The 18,842-nt window shown below is 41.7% G+C and overlaps 1 pseudogene; it reads right to left on the reverse strand.

Annotated features, from left to right (window-relative positions):
* Window positions 1-473: 473 nt before the first annotated feature.
* On the reverse strand, window positions 474-18,520 carry LOC118653456 (annotated as a pseudogene).
* Between the last annotated feature and the right edge of the window lie 322 nt (window positions 18,521-18,842).

Consider the following 18,842-nt stretch of genomic DNA (forward strand, 5'->3'; position numbering starts at 1 on the left):
GACCCCCATCACCCTTTGATCACTGGATTGGCCCCCCCGCCCAGGCCTGATGCCTCTGGCCCAGGCTTTAGGCCTGGGCATGGGACCCCCATTTCCCCCCCATCACCGGCTCCCCCCCCCCAGCCCAGGCCTGATGCCTCTGGTTTGTGTCTCCGATCAAGCCCCCAGAAGCCCCAAAACCGCCTCAGTGGGGCTTGGGGCTACTGGGTGCCGGGCTCCCCTGCGTGTTTGTGACTGTAATCCGGCCCCCAGCAGCCCCAGCACCGCCTAAATAACTTAAGGAAAACTTTATTTAGTCTTCTTTTAAAAGCAATCTAGTTTAAAAATGAGTTGCAGTTAAGAGAGAACAAAGAACATGGTACCTAAGAGTGAGAGAGACAGACAGAGGAGAGGCTGGGCACTGGTCAGGGGCTTACATGCCAACTGTTCTCCACCTGGGAAATGATGTAAAATCGGTTTCTTTAGTTTTCTGCTCAATGGTCTTCTCCAGCGAGTGGAGTGGCATCTGCTCGCTTCTCCCTGGGGCCTGGCTTGGTGATCGCCTTGGGGTCTGGCTGTGCTCCAGCGGGCTCCGTATGGGCCTGCCTGCTCCACCTGGCCCTGTCCACACATTGCTTCCTCCGAGTCTTCCTTGGGCGCAGCCTGGGTCCATCACCTCCTCCTGTGTCTTGCACCACTTCCACAGGGCCCAGAAAAAGGCCCACACGGAATTCAGGTCTGCAAGGAGCTGGTCCTCTGCTTTCAGAACCTTCAGGATCTCCGCTTGCAATTGTTCCCTTCCGTGACCTTCCTTCCCTACCTCCAGCATCTTCCCGGAGCTCCGCATGCCTGCCCTCCAGCAGCAGGTTATCTTTGTGTGGCTTTCAGGGCAGCCTTCAGGGCCTGGTGGCCGCTGGGCCTGAGGCCTGTCCAGGAAGGCGGGTGGCTCCCCAGCAAGTCCTGCTGCACCAGGCGCATGTGCTCCTGCCCCCCACCCCACCCTCCAGGCATGCGCGGCTCCACGCTGTGCTCAGGGCCTGGGAGTTAAGCAGCAGGGTGGTCCTGATGCGGTAGAGCTGGGCCAGCGTCAGCTTCCTGTGCTGGGCAGAGATCCCCAGGGGCAGCTCAGGCTGGACCCTGGGGGAGGTCCTTGAGGGCAGCTCTCTGCTCCTCCTGGCGGGCCCTTTGGGCTCCCCCACCAGGCAAGTGGTCCTGCCCTCCATCTCTGATAGCTGGGAGCCACTGCCAGGGCTTGATGGCCCCCGCAATTCCAGCAGGACCCAGCTTCATGAGGGGAGCCCCGAGTCCTAGTGCCGGTGGCTGTGGCAGCCAAGTAGAGTTCCTACAGGCTGCAGCTGGGGGCTGGGGGCTGGGGGCTCCCCCTGGGTGGTGGCCCCTGCCAGCAGCTGCAGGAGGCTGGCCTCAGATTTGGACTTGAGCAGGTGGGGCAGGCTGGGCTGCAGCTGGCCAGGGGTGCAGCGGCAGAGGCGGGGCAAGAGCAGGGGTGAAGGGGCCTATGGTAAATCTAGGGGCCAGGGCGCTGGCTCCACCACAGGGGCTGGGGTCACAAAGTCTTGCAAGGAGGTGGGGGAGAGGGTGCCGTAGGCAGAGTCCATGGAGCAGGAGCGGCCGTCCAGGGGCCCAGGGCCAGCAGTTTGCTGGTCGAGGAACATCTCCGACTGGGAGCTGAAGGGGCCGCCCTCGAACTCGGGAGAGGAGAGCTTTTCCCCGGGCTCCAGCACCACTATGGCCAGGGTCTCTGTGGAGTCCTCGGAGGCGCAGTGCTGGGAGTCCAGGCTGTTGCTGCTTTTGCGCAGGATGGTGGGGGAGCTGGCGGTGGAAGTGCTACTCTCCCCACCCTCCTCTTCCTCCTTGTCTTCCTCCTCTTCCTCCTGCTCATCCTCCTCCTCCTCCTCCAGGCTCTGCAGGTGCTGCTGGCTGCCTGAGTGCTCCTGTGCACGCAGCTGCTGCAACTGGTTCTGGGCATTGTAAATGGAGTCCACCCAGCCCTGGCACAGAGCCTGCTGCTGGCCTGGAATGTGTAGGCCCCCACGGTGCTGTGGAACTCGTTCAGGTAGATGAGGAGGAAGGAACCAGGGTCCCGCAGCTCCCAGCACACTATCTTGTCCACCAGCAGTGTGGTGAAAGGGCGAGGGCTGTGCCCTCCATCTTGCCTTGGCCATGTGCTCCGCAGGGCTTCTTCCCGGAGGCCCAGGCCTCTGCTGACCACACCCAGGACTTCTTTGGACTGACCAATGACAGTCTGGGGAGGTCGCCATGAATATGACCACATCCTGTGTGGCAGGACACCGACTTGCGCCTGGCCAATCAGCGGGGCCCACAGTCACCTCTCCTCCCCTTGCTCCACCCACCCTATAAAACTCCTCTTCCCATCGGGCTAGCCCTCTCTCTGCCACTTGGCTTACCGTTGCATCGGTGAGTGTGGTTGGGGAGCCGAACTAGTTCGAATAAAAGACTCTCTGCTTTTGCATCGGACTCGCTGGCTCCCTGGTGGGCTCTTGGGGATCTTGAAATCTGGGCATAACAGTGGCCTGATGACCTTGGTCCTCTCAGCCTTCTTCACTGCCTTGGTCACTAAGAGCAGGTCCGTGAAGAGGAAGCAGTACACATCCATCTTGCTGTCCTTTCCCTCCTTCATCCTCAGGCTGCCCCTCCAACAGCAGCTGGTGCGTCTCCTCAGGGGAGGCACCAGGGATGGGCACGGTCAGGTCCAGGTGCAGAAATTCCTTCAGGAGCTTGTCCACCTCATCGTTCCTACCATCCACCACCTGTCGCTGCTGCATGCATGCGTTCACCTGGTGGATGAAGCGCTCCATGGAGCTGATTATGGTGATGATGGCCTCCTTGGCACACAGCTCGTATGTCTTCCTCAGCACCGACTTGAGCAGCAGTGGGTACTTGGTGAGCCGCTGGTGGGGCTTGGCAAGCATGTCACTCAGCTTCAGCCGCTGGCATTGCTGGTGCTACTCAGCCCACATCACGTAGGCCTGGAAGAGGTCGTTGTCATGCAGCAGGCTGTGCATGTACGCGCAGTACCAGATGTAGGGCTTGAAGAGGGAACCTAACATCTTGAAGCCTTTGAGGAGGTCCTGGTCTGCAGCAGTGCCTGCATGTGCAGTGCCTTCTCCACCATTGGCACCATCACGCTGCCCCACAGCCCGTGGTGCAGACGCACAATCTCGGGGATGTTGTTGAACAGGAGCGGGGCGTGCAGGTGTCCTGACTCCTCCCCAAGGCAACCCTTTACCCAGGAGTCCCCGCCACTCCATTCACCCCCTCGGCCAGTGGGGAGCGCCCTTGGTGGGTCCGCTGCTCTGGAAGCTGGGGAGGGGGGCACTGCGGAGGGCCTGCCGCAGAAGGCAGGTGAGGAGCCCAGGACGCATTGTGCCCCTCCACCACCCTGCGTCCCACTGGGGCCTGCACCCAGGTGGGCAAGGCCCTGAAGCAGGAGGCGGCCCTGGAAGGTGGGCGGCTACCCAGCCTGTCCCACTGCACCATAAGCATGTGTGCCCACCCCCACCCATGCCCTCCAGACCTGCGCGGCTCCAGGCTGCACTCAGGGCCTGGGCAGCGCTCCAGGAGCAGGGCATGGAGGTGTCAGGACTCCTCCCTAGGGCGACCCTTCACCCGGGAGTCCCAGCCAATCCATTCACCCCCTTGGCCAGCGGGGAGGCCCTCGGTGGGTCCACTGCTCTGGGTGCTGGAGAGGAGGAGGCCTCAGAGGGCAAGGTCCTGAAGCAAGAGGAAGCCGTGCAAGGCAGGCAAGGAGCCCAGGACTCAAGGCGCCCCCGCTGCCACCCTGCATCCAGCTGGGGCCTGCACCCAGGAGTGCCATGGCTGCGGCAGGGCCACCAGCTGGGCTTGGAGGTGAGTCCTCCGTGCACAGGCCCAGCGGCCTGCCTGGTGTGGGTGGGGATTTTGGGTCACCTTGAGGGAGGCTCTGGCCTTTCTCTGCTCCTCTCCTGGTGGAGCAGCAGGACTCCAACACTGAGGTCAGAGGAGCCGCCTTCCAGCCCCCAGGCCACTTCTCGGAGTCGGAAGTAGCGCCATCAGCCTCTGCCTAGGATGGGACCTCTGCACCCCCAGGGTGCATAAACACACAGGGCTTCCATCAGGCTTCGCTGATCCCGGGCTGTGAGGCCTCGCAGTTCTGCTGATCCTGGGGCCATGAGGCCTCGCTGCTCAGCTGGCTTTGGGCCCTTTGGCTTTACTCCACTGCTTGGAGCCTACATATGCAAATTAACCACCAACAAAGATGGTGGTTAATTTGCATATCACCCTGATTAGCCAATGGGAAGTGTAGTGGAGGTACGGTTAATTACCCTTTTTGTCTTTTGTTAGATAGGATTACCTTTACATCTGTCTGTTTTTATAACTGACAATTTATACTTCTTAATCCCTTAATGAATTTACCCTTTTATTATTATAAATAGCCCTCTTTGTCTTCTGTTATAGTTTTTTGTTTAGTTACCTCTGCTTTCTTTTATGGCTTTAGTTGCATAAAATATATTTTTCCATCTCTTTACTTTCAGTCTATATGTGACATTAAAGCTGAAAACTGATATATAATTTTACGATGATAACTTTAATTACATACAAAACTTGATCCTTCTACCCTTTTTTTAATGTTTGTAAGCCATTATTTACCTGTTTTATAGTGTTCATTTATTAACAAATTGTTGTAATTATACTTATTTTTAATACTTCCAAGGGAGGAGGGAAAGAGAACTCCTGAAATAATGTCAACATTAAATAAATAAATAAATGTCAACAAATAACATGTTGAAAAAGGTTTAAATAAAAGTGGACTCTTATGCACTCTTAGTAGGACTGCAAATTGGTGCAACCATGATGGAAATCATTATGAAGATTCCTGAAAAAACTAAAAACAGAACTATCATATGACCCAACAACTCCACTTCTGGGTATTTATCTAAAGAAAACAAAAACATTTTTTGAAAAGATATTTGCACCCTTATGTTCATTGCAGCATTATTTCTAATAGTAAAGATATGGAAGCAACTTAGGTATCCATGAATAGATAAATGGACAATGATATTGTATATCTATATCTATCTATATCTATCTATTATATATATATATATATTCCATTATATATATATAATGGAATATTACACAGCAATAATAAATAATAAAATCTTACCATTTGAAACAACATGAGTGTGCTTAGATATATTAAGCTAAGTAAAATAAGTCAGACAAGGAAAATATTGTATAGATTCACTTCTATGTAGAATTTAATAAAATAAAACAAATAAAAAACCACACAAAACAAAAGCATACTCACTAAATACAGACCAAAGGGCTGCCAGAGGGGAGGAGTTGGGGGAAAGAACGATAAAGGTGAAGGGGTATATAGACAATAATATTGTGATAAGTATACTAGATTACTAGAAGTATTAGGGTAATCTAATTTTAAAATATAAAAATGTAAAATCACTATATTGTGCATCTGAAACTAATATAGCAATTAAAATATTATATGCTAACTGTACTTAGAAATATATAAAATGAAGAGAATTGGGAAGTCAGAACCCCACATATAAAAAATAAAGAAATAAAATTTAAAAAGATAAAATAAAGTAAAATAAAATATGTAAGGATCTCATACAACTCAAAACAAAACAAAAATCTGTTAAAGAAAGGACAGAGATTCTGAATAGATATTTTTGCAAAGAGACATACAAATGGCCAATTGGTACACAAAAAAGTGCTCAACCTCACTAACTATCAGAGAAATGCAAATCAAAACCAGAATGAGATATTTCCTCACACCTGTTAGAATGGATACCATAAAAAAGACCAAAAAATAAATGACAAGGGTTGGTGAGAATATAGCAAAAAATGGAACCCTTGTGCACTGTTGATGAGGATGCAAATTTATACAGCCACTATGAAAAGCAGTATGGAGGTTATTCAAAATATTAAAAATGGAACTGCCATTTGTTCCAGTGATTCTACTTTTGGGAATATAACCTAAGTACCCCAAACCACCAATCAGAAAGAATATATGCATCCCTATGTTCATAGAAGCCCTATTTACAATAGTCAAGATTTGAAGCAGGTTAATTGTCCATCAGTAGATGAATGGTTAAAAGCACAGTGGTATATTTACACAATAGAATATTACTTGGCCATAAAAAAGAAATAAACCTTACCCTTTATGGCAGCATGGATGGACCTGACAGCATTATGTTAAGTGAAATAAGTCAGTCAGAGAAAGACAAATACCATATGATTTCACTCATATGTGGAATCTAATGAACACAATGAACTAATAAGAAAAATAGAAAAAAGGTTCATAGATAGAGAGCAGGCTGACAGCTGTTGGGCGGGAGAGGGGGTTGTTTGGTGGGAAGGGGTGAGATTGAGCAAAAGAAAGAAAATAAAAGAGAAAAAAATTATGGGCTCAGACAACAGTGTCATGATTGCTTGGGGGAGGAAGTGGGAAGGAGGTGTAAGGGAGTATAGGAAGGATAAATGGTGCTGAACAGAGATTTGACTTGGGGTGGTAAACACACAATGCGGTGTGTGGATGATGTGTTGTAGAATTGTGCACCTGAATCCTGTATAATTTTGTTAACCAATGTCACCCCAATAAATTCAAGAAAAAAGAAAACAAGAACTAGATGAGATATCTGCATTTGCATGTTCATTGTAGCATTATTCACAATATACAAGAAATTTGATGCAACCTAAGTGTCCACCTATGGACCTTGAAGGGATTATGGTATTCGAATTCAGTCAGACAACGAAAGACTAATATTGTATGATGTCATGTATATGTACATATAGAAATGCTAAACTCATTGAAATGGAATTTAATACTGGTTGTCAGGGCCTAGGGTTTGAGGAAATAGGGATATTCATCAAAGAATACACATTTTCAGTTATAAGATTAATAAATGCTGGTGATCTAATTCATAGCATGGTGACTAGAGTTAATAAAACCATATTATAGTGGCTGAAACAGTCTGCATTCTTACCAGCAGTGTACTAGGGTCCCTGCTTCTTCATATCTTGCCAGCATTTGTTTGTTGATTTATTGATGGTAGCTATTCTGTCAAGTGTGAGGTGATACCTCATTGTAGTTTTAATTTTCATCCCTCTGATGTTCAGTGTCATTGAGCACTTTTTAATATGCCTCTTGGACTTCTGTATGTCCACTTTTGAGAAGTGTCTGTTCAGGTCCTTTTGTTCATTTTTAAATTGGATTGTTTGTCTTCCTTTTGTTAAGTTGCATGAGTTCTTTATATATCTTGGAAATTAAGCCCTTATAATATGTTCTCCCATACACTGGGTTCTCTTTTCATTTTGATGGTCATTTCTTTTCCCATGTAAAAGCTTTTTAGTTTGATGTAGTCCCATTTGTTTTTTTTTTCTTTATTTCTCTTGCTCTGGTAGATGTTTCAGTGAAAATTCTGTTGTGTGAGATGTCTGAGATTTTGCTGCCTATGTTTTCTTCCAGGATTTTATAGTTTCATGACTTACATTTAAGTATTTTGTTTATTTTGAGTGTATTCTTGTGTATGGCATAAGTTGGTGGTCTAGTTTTATTGTTTTGCATGTACCTAACCAATTATCCCAACACCATTTATTGAAGATACTAGCTTTACTCCAGGGTATGCTCTTGCCTCCTTTGTCCAATTTTAGTTAAGCTTAATGGCTTGGTTCTATTTCTGGATTCTCTGTTCTATTTAATTGACCTATATGCCTTTTCTTGTGCCATTACCAGGCTATATAGTTAAGAATGGCTTCATAGTATTATTTGATAGCCAGAATCATGATCCCTCTAACTTTGTTCTTTCTCAACGTTGCCAATGTTATTCAGGATCTTTATTGGTCCCATATGCATTTTGGAGTATTTGTTCTAGATCTATGAAATATGCCATTGGTGTGTTAATAAGGATTTACTTGAATCCATATATTGCTTTGGGTAGTATGGACATTTTAATGATGTTAATTCTTCCAATCCATGAACATGGTATATGCTTCTTCTTGTTTGTATTTTCCTCTATTTCTTTTTCAATGTCCTGAAGTTTTCTGAGTACAGCTGGTAGAAATTCAGACTGGTGCTGCCACTATGGAAAACTCTACTTTCCTCAAAAAATTAAAAATGGAACTGCCATTTGACCCAGTAATCCCACTTCTAGGACTGTATCCTAAGAATCCCTAAACACCAATCAGAAAGAATATATACACCCCTATGTTCACAGCAGCACTATTTATATTAGCTAAGATTTGGAAACAGCCCTAGTGCCCATCAGTAGATGAATGGATAAAAATGTTGTGGTACATTTACACAATGGAATATTATGCATCTGGAAAAAGAAGGATCTCTTACCCTTTGAGACAGCATGGAGGGATTAAGACAATGGAAATTATCATGATAAGCAAAATATCATATCTTTACCAGCACTTGTTAACCAATGTCACCCCAGTATATTCAATAAATGCCAGTCAAAGTAAGACAAACATCACATGATCTCACTTATATGTAGAATCTAATGAACAAAATAAACTGATGAAAAAAATATATCCAGAGATATGGAAGCATGGAACAGACTAACGAATCTCAGAGAGAAAGGGTGAGGAGGGTGGAAAGAGATCAACCAAAGAACTTATAGACAGTAAAACAAATTAGAGGTTTTCTGGGACTTAGGGATGGAAGAAATGCATAGGACAATTTTAAGGAGTGATACTCTTCTCTATGATACTGTAATGGCTGCTACATGACCTTATGCATTTGTCAAGATCCATAGAATGTACACCACAGAGAGGGAATCCTAATGTAAACATTGAACTTAAGTTAGTAATGATATAACAATATTAGTTCATTAATTATAGCAAATATTCCATCCTAATGAAAAATATTAATGAAGGAGAAACTTTAGGAGAAGGGGGTATATGGGATCTTTTTATACTTTTTCTGTTATCATAAGACTATTTTAAAAACTAAATTTTATTGAAAACAAGTAAAATGTAAATTTATAAGATGAGTTTAGATAAAAATGCACAAATGATAATATGATATTAACTAAACTAAACAGGGCCTAGTAAAAGAGAGAGAATAAAAACAGGAGAAATCTGTTTCTGGAGAATTAAAAAGGAAATCATATTTTTATGATTGAATCAAAATTTAGAGATTAACTAGTCCAGCTTTATTATTCCTGCTAACATTTGAACATATGCCGTGGTTTCCAAGCTGATGATCCATACTGCAGTATTACAGATGCTTATTTTGTTTCTGTAATGCATTGCTCACAGGAGTACCTACTTATATTACTGGCCTTATTCTGAGTGCTTGGGATACATTAGTGTACAAAATATCTGCTTTTGTGACGCTTTTACTACTTCTACAGTTTTAAATACTACACAAACTATGAAAAGTATAAATCACTCTGATGTGTCCTTTCAAAGTGTGACTTCCACAATTGCAGGTATATTTCCTACATCAAGAAGGAATAACTTCTTACTATAATAGATAACTTTGATCAATTTCTTTTCTTAGATTTGTTGATTTTTAGAGAGAGAGGAGGGGACAGGGAGAGAAAGAAATATGGATGTGAGAGTGGAACATTGATCAGACGCCTTCTGCATGCCCCTATGTGCCCTGACCAGGAATCAAGCCCGCAATGACCAACCAAATAAGAAATACCAGCCAGGGCTGATCTACTTTTCCTTTGTCCTTGTAGTCTTTTGCCTCCCCATTTTTGGATGAATGTTCATTTCTGTGCTAGGTCTACTTAAACTTGTGCCCAGTAAGTATGTAATAGAATTCCCAGGCCATATCTCTTTCCCCACAAATCTCTAAAATACATGGATCAAGTTATTGGTGCAGACAATAAGCAGTGTTTTTCCACCCAAATAGACTCATTTCAAAATGTTTGTATAGAGTTTTCAATTTCAGTCCTATGTTAGGAAAATGGGAACAGTAGGAAAAAGTGACTATCCGAGGTTATATATTTAAAAGTTAGCAAAACCAAGACTAGAACCCCGATTATGGCTCCATTCTAATATTTTCCATCCAAGTAGTGCAGAAAAATAATTCATTATTTTCTCACTTGCAATTTTCTCAACATAATATTTACTGTAATAAGAAAATAGGTTGTGCCCTGACCGGTTTGGCTCAGTGGAAAGAGCGTCGGCCTGCGGATCGAAGAGTCCCAGGTTCAATTCCAGTCAAGGGCCTGTACCTTGGTTGCGGGAGCATCCCCATTGGGGGGTGTGCAGGAGGCAGCTTGTCGATGTTTCTCTCTCATTGATGTTTCTAACTCTCTATCCCTCTCCCTTCCTCTCTGTAAAAAAAACAATAAAATATATTTAAAAAAAAAGAAAATAGGTTGTGATGTAGTCCCATTTGTTTATTTTCTCTTTAGTTTCCATTGCCCTAGGAGCTGTATTAGTGAAGCTATTGCTTCGGCATATGTCTGAGATTTTGCTGCCTGTGGATTCCTCTAATATTTTTCTGGTTTCCTGTCTTACATGTAAGGCCTTTATACATAATGAGTTTATTTTTGTGTATGGTGTAAGTTGGTGGTTTAGTTTCATTTTTTTGCATGTATCTGTCCAATTTTCCCAAAACCATTTATTGAAGAGACCATCTTGACTCCATTGTATGTTCTTGCCTCCTTTGTCAAATATTAATTGAGCATAATGGCTTGGGTTGATTTCTGGGTTCTCTGCTCTGTTCCACTGATCTATGTGTCTGTTCTGGTGCCAGTACCAGGCAGTTTTGAGAACAGTGGCTTTGTAATACAGCTTGATATCTTGTAGTGAGATCCCTCCTACTTTGTTCTTTCTCAGGATTGCTACAGCTATTCTGGGTCTGTCTTTTATTCCATATGAATTTTGGGAGAGTTTGTTCTAGGTCTGTAAAATATGCTGTAAGAAACCACCAAGAAAAACAATAAGAAAGCCCACTGCATGGGAGAACATATTTGCAAATGTTATCACCAATAAGGTTTTAATCTCCAACATTTACATGGAACTTATAAAACTTAACAAAAGGCAGACAAATAACCCAATCAAAAAATGGACAATGGATCTAAATAGATACTTTTTGAAAGAAGACAGAAGGAAGGTCAAGAGACATATGAAAACATGCTCAATGTCACTAATCATCTGAGAGATGCAAATAAAAATGACAATGAGGTACCATCTCACACCTGTCAGAATGGCTATCATCAACAAATCAAGAAATGACAAGGGCTGGAGAGGATGTGGAGAAAAAGGAGCCCTTCTGCACTGCCAGTGGGAACGCAGAGTAGTGAAGCCACTGTGGAGAACAGTATGAAGTTTCCTCAAAAAACTAAAAATGGAACTCCCATTTGACCCTGTTATCCCACTTCTAGGAATATATCCAAGAAACTAGAAACACCAATTAGAAAGGATATATGCACCCTTATGTTCATATCGGCACAATTTATAATAGCTAAGATTTGAAAACAGCCTAAGTGACCATCAGCAGATGAGTGGATTAAAAAACCGTGGTACATCTACACAATGGCATACTACGTGGTGGTAAAAAAGAAGGAATTCTTACAGTTTGCAACAGCATGGATGGAACTGGAGAGCATTATGCTAAGTGAAATAAGCCAGTCAGAGAAAGATAAATGTCACATAATCTCACTCATTTATGAAGTATAATGAACAACATCAACTGATGAACAAAAACTGATCCAGAGACAGAGGAGCATCGATCAGACCATCAAACCTCAGAGGGGAGGTAGGGGAGGGTGGGGGTAACGGGTAGAGATCAACCAAAGGACTTGTATGCATGCATATAAGCCTAACCAATGGACACAGACAACAGGGGTTGTGGGCATGAGTGGGGGGTTTGGGGGTCAATGAGAGGGTAAGGACACATATGCAATACCTTAATCAATAGGTTGTGTACATAATTTACATTGTTAAATGTTCAGTAACTTTACAAAAAAACAAAAATAATACATTAAAGATTGCAATATTTGTAAACTACTGAATGTATCTTATTAAGCACATTTGTTTTTCTTTAAGATTTTCTGTTATCTGACCTATAATAGAAATAACAGAAAAAAGTCCCATTTGCCTTAAAACATACACAGACAAACATACACTTCTTTGAAAAGAAGCTTGTTATAACTTAAAGTTGAACATAGCTAAATGGCATAAAATTAACACAACCAATCAAGCCCACATGTAAGTACCTTGTAAGACATAAAATTAAACCAGCTATTAAAATAAATACAATAAATATCTTTTTTGCTTATATGGATAGCTTTCTAAAATATAAGATACATTTTTAAGAGAATGTACATTTTCTAATAGTTGACACTGCTTGTACACACAGTTAAACTACAGACAAAGAATGTCTAATAGAGAACTGAAAATAAAATATTTTTATTGAAATTTTTTAATGAAGCAAATTTATTTTACCTATCTGATAATCTATATTAATAAAAGCTTAGATGGCTTCTTGCCCTTGCATCATCACAAGATGGCCACCCCCATGTCGTCATAAGATGGCCACCACAAGATGGCTGCCCCACGTCATCACAAGATGGCCACCACAAGATGGCCAGCAGGGGTGGGCAGTTGGGGGCAACCAGGCCTGCAGGGGATGGCATTTGGGAGCCATAAGGCCACCTGGGGAGGGCAGTTGGGGGCAATAGGGCTGGCAGGGGAGCAGTTAGGCATCAATCAGGCTGCCGGGGGAGTGGTTAAGGGGTGATCAGGCTGGCAGGCAGAAGCTCTTAGGGGCAATCGGGCAGGCAGACCGGTGAGCAGTTAGGAGCCAGCAGTTTTGGATTTTGAGAGAGATCGGGCCTAAACTGGCAGTCAGACAGCTCCTGAGGAGTCCCAGATTGGAGAAGGTGCGGGCTGGGCTGAGGGACACCCCTCCAGTGAATGAATTTCATGCACCGGGCTTCTAGTAGGTAGAATAAAAGAAGTAGACTATAGGACCATCAGTAGTCATTTCTCCAAAAAAAAAAAAAAAAAAGGAAAAGATTTTTATAAGTCTCTTGGTGAATGGGTAGACAGAATATAAACCACAAAATGAGGGAATGATGGAATGAAAGAAAAAGAGGGCTTATACAGCTTGGTAAGAATGTTTGCTTCCAGCATGCTTCAGGCACATTTATTACACTTAAGGGCACAGCAGCGTAGGGAATAAAAGAGCTTTGTTATTTTGTCTTATAGACTGACTTAATCTGTTGCAAAAGTTCTGTGGTTCTTGATCTTTTCCCCTGATGTGCTTCTCAGAAATTAAAAGGAAGGGTAAAGGGGCAGGACCTGAATTTATAAATAAATGACTGAGCCACACATTCTAATACATCTTCTTCTGACCAAAATTTAAGTTAATCATAATCAAGTTGGTCCTATTAAACATATCCATTGAAGTCCTGCAGTGAGTTCAAAGCAATTAGACCTTCAGATGTAAAGACAGTATAAGCATACCAATGAAATAATGGATAATAATTTATAATTATTCCAGCTGACTTGCCTTAAGCACAGAAATGCATTCCAGTTTCAGAATAACAGAAAATGTTATTCAGTAATTACATTAAAATATTATGTCAAATGAACATTCACTGAGAAGTGATTCAAATTCATATTTCTAAGAAATATCAATTTAAAGATATCATGTTTACCTTGAGCCACCATTTCATTGTTTCAAATATATATATCTCCGTGTGTGTGTGTGTGTGTGTGTGTGTGTGTGTGTGTGTGCTGACACAGAGACACAGATCAGGGTAGTCATCATTAATCATCTTTTTTTTTTTTAATATATTTTATTGATTTTTTACAGAGAGGAAGGGAGAGAGATAGAGAGCTAGAAACATCAATGAGAGAGAAACATCGATCAGCTGCCTCCTGCACATCTCCTACTGGGGATGTGCCCGCAACCCAGGTACATGCCCTTGACCGGAATCGAACCTGGGACCCCTCAGTCCGCAAGCCGACGCTCTATCCACTGAGCCAAACCGGTTTCGGCATCATTAATCATCTTAATGAAAGGTGGGGCTAAGGGTACAGACATATTCTAGTGGATCCTTGTATACATTCATGGATTAACAGATTTCTTTAATAAAAATGTGGAAGTTTATTGAAAGCATATATAAACTCCATCTGCGCAGGGGGTGTCCTCAAAGGGGACCCTCTGGGGAGGGGCTCCCAAATGGAAAAAAGCCTGCTCTCTGTCTCTCTAATGAGAAAAAGTCTAAATTCAAAAATCTAAAATCTGTTTTGTGTCCCTTTGTCTCTGATTTATATATGTTGTAGCTCTTTTTCTGACCAGGATCCTTTCTAATTGGACATTCATTAATTTAGGACCCCCATGTATTTCTCATTGGTCACTCTACTACATAGTATCAGTTTCTAAGCTCAAAGCCCACGTGGTGCCCCCCTCTTTCTCTCCTCTTATCTTGCAGCATTCTTCTATCCCTCTTCTTGATACTTTGTGACTTTTCTTTATCCTCTGTGAATGTATGTCTTTCCCCCCCCCCTTATTCTGTGGCATTTCTCTATCTCTGCAAGATAAGCATTTTGGCATCTCCAAACCCCTATCTATGCAATCTTCTCCCACAGACCCTTTATATTCCCTAGAACTGCCTGTTTTGTCTCTAAGATTCCTTTCAATAATTGGTCTGTGTTAAGCTTTTCTGTTAGTGTGTATTAAATTAGACTATATTACTTTATATTATGTACAGGACATTGTGCTTAGTTCTTCGGTCAAGTAAAAAAAGTTTAGAGAACACTAATGGTTTCATATATCTTATAATTATAGGAAAAGTAAAATATTAAGTATTATAAAATAAGGGGTACGTTAACTTGTAGGAGTTGAATGGCACCACAGAGTCTAGGATCTCCTCAGCATTGAGCCCATAGGCCTCAAATTTCTACAAAAAAAAAATGGTTAAGCATTGATTCCGAGAGCATTGTACCACAAAAAGAGGAAGGCTTAAGAAAAGCCTATACATCTATTAGAATAGCCAAAATCTAGAGCACTGACAACACAAAATGCTGGTGAGTTTGTAGAGCAATAAGAACTATAATATACTTCTGGTGAGAGTGCAAAATGGTATGGCCACTTTAGAAGACAATTTGACAGTTTTCACAAAACAAAACATACTATTATCATATGATCCAGCAATCATGTTTCTTGGTATTTTCCTAAATGAATTGATAACTTATTTCCACATAAAAATCTGTTCACAAGTGTTTATAGCAGCTTCATTCATAATGGCCATAGCTTACAACAACCAAAATGTCCTCAGTTTATTAATAGATAAATAAACTTCTCTATATTCACACAATGGAGTATTATTCAGTGCTAAAAAGAAATGAGATATTAAGACATAAAAACACTTGAGGAATTTTAAATGCCCCTTACTAATTGAAATGCATCAATGTGAAAAGATTACATAGTATAATATGATTTCAACTATATTACATTGTAGAAAAGGTAAAAACTATAGAGACAGTGAGAAGATCAGTGGTTGGCAAGGGCTAAGTGAGAGAGAGACATAAATAGAAGGATCACAGAGAAGTAAGGCAGTGAAATTACTCTATATGATACTACAATGGTGAATACATGCCATTTTACATTTGTCAAAACCCATAGAATGTACAGCACCAAGAATGAACCCTTTTCTAAACTATAGACTTTGAGTGATTATGATGTGTCAAGTAAGTCCATTAATTGCAACAAATGTGCAACTGTGGTACAAGATATTGATGGTGGGAGAGATTGTGCATGTGTGGGGACAAGGGATATATGTGGATCATCTGTAATCTTGACTCAATTTTTCTCTGAACCTAAAACTGCTCTACAAACCAAGTGTAATTTTTTTTTTGTAAAGGCCATTATAAAGTAATGCTATCTAGAATGCTAATATGTACATTATTATTATGGATTAGCTTACCAGGTTGGTTGAGTTCTCAGTTTATGAAACAGATGCTTGCCCCAGGGAGAATTAGAAAAAGAATACATCAAATTTTGATAAAATAGTAGGTGGATAGTTCCTGAGGTCTCATATTGCAAATTCTGGGCAGTCAGAGGCAAGACCCATGAGTTACAGAAAAAAGAGCTGGGAGATAACTGAAAAGGCACCTTTCATATTCATAACCAGGCTGATTTGAATTAGCCATGATGGCTGGCGGCACATTGTCTATTTCATAAAAAAACACTGTATTTGGTCACTTTAAATAATATTTGCATATCCATTATTTAAGTTAAATAGAACTAATGTTTCTTATAAGAAATTGTGGAAGATATATGTGTATACAAACATCATCTCAAAATCTAGTAAGGGAGATGAGACAAAAAAATGCGAAACAGTGTAGAAGTCTGTTGTGCTCTTTTTCTTTGTACTTAAAGACATTATTTATCAACTGTGCCAAACTGCATCAATCATATTTCTTGTTTAATATATATATATATATATATATATATATATATATATATATATATATATATATATATATCTGGCTTCCCTAAGTAGAAAGAGAATTTATTGAAAGTATATCAGATAACTCATAGAATCCGTGGACCAGTTAAAATTTTATAAAATGGATCTTTTATTACAGATGGTTTGCCATGTATGCATTTTTTCTAAAGAAGTAAAAATTACTTTAAGAAAATGTTTCAGGAAAACTTTAAGAAACTTACAGTATCTGCTTTTCTTCCACGAAAGTTGTCACTTTTATGCCAGAGTGAGAATTATTTCTATGCTTTGTATGTCAGCATTGGGCCACTGTGACTGGGGGGGGGGCACTTAGCTTGACTTGAGAGTAATTATTTGCTCACTAGCTGGAAGGGAGGGTGTGTGGTAGAGGAGATAAATACTCAGTTCTGGATGATTCATAGATTGCTGACTTTCTGGATTGATTGTGCAAGCCCCTCCTTTTATTGATGTCCACCTTCTGTTGACAGACATCTACCCTGGGAGAGAAATGAGATGAAACTCTCTTTCTTGTCATTATAAAAAGCATTTAAATTCCTAAGGTGTGATAGGGCCACCCAGCCATCCACAGTCACAGTACACATTTTCATGGAGGATGTTCCCACTCTTGAATAAATTAAAACAAGTTTTTTCTTTTAATTTAAACTTTCTTCTATAACTGTTTTCTTGTTACTTAAAAGCTAGTTTTTTTGAAACTGCTTCCAAAGCTTTTCAAGCTGTATATGTCCTTGGAATGAATTTATAAATAAGAATTGAGCCCGGCCAGTGTGACTCAGTGGTTTAGCATCGACCTATGAACCAGGAAGTCACAGTTTGATTCCAGGTCAGGCCACATGCCCAGGTTTTGGCCTGATCCTCAGTACGGGGCTTGTAGGAGGCAGCCGATCAATGATTCTCTATCATCATTGATGTTTCTATCTCTCTCCTTCTCTCTTCCTCTCTGAATCAGTAAGAATATATTTTAAAGAGAGAGAGAGAGAGAGACAGACAGAGAGAAGAGTATATATGTTTGTAAATAAGAAAACATGTATTTGATGCTCTTAGAAAGTCTTATTTTCTTTTATTAAAACTTGTGCAGTATAGGGAACTCCATAGATTCTCTCAATTTGAAGAAAGTTAGAGGGAAAGGTACTAATTCAGAGTTCCTTGGGAAAATGTGTCACATATATTTTTTTATGTTTATTTTTGTAAAATCAAAAACTGAAATATTTTCTATTCAGAAAATATATTTGGATCTAAATATCTTCTATAATTGTAACCCTAAAATATCAATTTAAATATTTTAAAAAATGGTTGGGATGTTTGTTTTTTTAAACAAGTTAGGTTACTGGAGTTCTACATGTTACTGGATTACCTGGGGTAATTTTCTGATTAGAAAATTAAGAATTATAGTCAGAGGGGAGGACATGAGAATTTTTAAAGAACATATTCAATTTACTTTAGAAGCCGAACATCTCTTATCATGTGACTTGTTTTGTAAGTTTGTTAAACTATATTATCACATAAGCATTGCTGCTATTGAGACAGTGACAGTTGATTTGGGTCATGTTGAATGTCCACTGTCTGTTTTAATTTGTATGTTCATTTTGACTCTGTCATATGCTCAAACTTCAGTGGAAGCCATGAGAACCTATTATTTTTGCCTGCTCCCTCCTTTACGATGGAAATATTCTTTTTTACTCAGATGCACCTTAACTTTGATGTAAGGGATTGTTTCCATTGCCAACTGTTTTCTTCCTTGCCAAGTAAGAGAGTTGTTGTGCACTCTTCAGTGATGCCTTCCCCAGGATATTTGCAGATGTGGTTGGGAAAAGTCATTTCATTCCCGACCTTTGCATGTCAGGTGTTGTGGTGCCGGGTGCCCCCTCACCTGTGCCCCGGCTCTCCAATCTTGATGTGGCTCTCTCTCCCTCCGATCTCCCCCAGGGGTGCTGCCCAGCCTGTGCCTGGCTCTCTCTCCCTGCAATCACGGGGTGCAGGTGAGGGGGCACCCCCAAGGCTCTTGCCTGCTGCATGGGTTTCCGAACCATCCTTCCCCTTTCACCTCCCATCATTGCGCCTACATATGCAAATTAACCGCCATCTTTGTTGGCAGTTAATTTGCATATCGCCCTAATTAGCCAATGGGAAGTGTAGCAGAGGTACGGTTAATTACCCTTTTTGTCTTTTATTAGATAGGATCAGTGGTCAGCAAACTCATTAGTCAACAGAGCCAAATATCAAAGTACAACGATTGAAATTTCTTTTGAGAGCCAAACTTTTTTTAAACTTAAACTATATAGGTAGGTACATTGTTATTAACTTAATTAGGGTACTCCTAAGGCTTAGGAAGAGCCACACTCAAAGGGCCAAAGAGCCGCATGTGGCTCCCGA

This window comes from Myotis myotis, unplaced genomic scaffold (genome assembly GCF_014108235.1).
Source record: "Myotis myotis isolate mMyoMyo1 unplaced genomic scaffold, mMyoMyo1.p scaffold_m19_p_4, whole genome shotgun sequence".
Lineage (NCBI taxonomy): Eukaryota > Metazoa > Chordata > Mammalia > Chiroptera > Vespertilionidae > Myotis > Myotis myotis.